Here is a 657-nt window from a genome sequence, read left to right as displayed (position 1 = left end):
GATGGATGGATGGATGGATGGGTTCCTGTCCCCTCATTCACAGGGTTGCCTGAATAATCAATGGTGACAAAGCAATATTAAACACAATAACAAAGAAGACTCCATTTAAGTTTGAACTCATCAGCCTACCAGATGATTCTGGTGAAAGAGTAAAATTATCATGAAGTGGTGAATTAAAACCCAAATGGAGATGTTAAAAGCAAAAGTGCCTCCTTCTGTCACATTATGCAGGTATATGAAATAATGTCTTTATTGAAAAAACATGCCCACCTAATCCATGGTTCTTCAGTCTTTGTACATCCGAGGGAGAAGGGAGGATGTCAATATTAGGGCCAGAAAGCAAGAAAATATTTGTCTTCCATACAGGGCTTGGCCGCCTCCCAGCTGACCCTGCAATGAACACAACAGAATCACACCATAGATGCTAACTGATATTCTATAGCATCGAGTGTGCTAACTGGGGTTGCCACCTTTCATAAGTTTCAATAAAGAATGCCCACCACGGCTTCTCATGGCCATTGCCAACATGCCCAAAGTTAACCACATTACTTGTTATGTTTTTTTTTTTTTTTTTGGTAATGACGTGATCAAGAAAGCAATTACTCATACATACAAATATTTTTTTTGGCAATGAAGACCTTATTGAGAGAAACTGCT

General features: G+C 39.1%; 1 protein-coding gene across 1 annotated transcript in view; it reads right to left on the bottom strand.

The window, feature by feature from the left end:
- The window catches only part of LOC106511600 (G2/M phase-specific E3 ubiquitin-protein ligase), a gene marked incomplete in the record, with an annotated part of 6,579 nt that extends 5,967 nt beyond the window's left edge, over positions 1-612 (bottom strand). Inside the window, 1 exon segment of the mRNA XM_014000355.1 lies at positions 271-612.
- Between the last annotated feature and the right edge of the window lie 45 nt (positions 613-657).

The sequence above is a fragment of the Austrofundulus limnaeus genome, unplaced genomic scaffold, assembly GCF_001266775.1.
Source record: "Austrofundulus limnaeus strain Quisiro unplaced genomic scaffold, Austrofundulus_limnaeus-1.0 Scaffold2975, whole genome shotgun sequence".
Taxonomy (NCBI): Eukaryota; Metazoa; Chordata; class Actinopteri; order Cyprinodontiformes; family Rivulidae; genus Austrofundulus; species Austrofundulus limnaeus.
The sequence above is the reverse complement of the archived record's forward strand: the minus strand, read 5'-3'. Positions and strand labels throughout refer to the sequence as shown.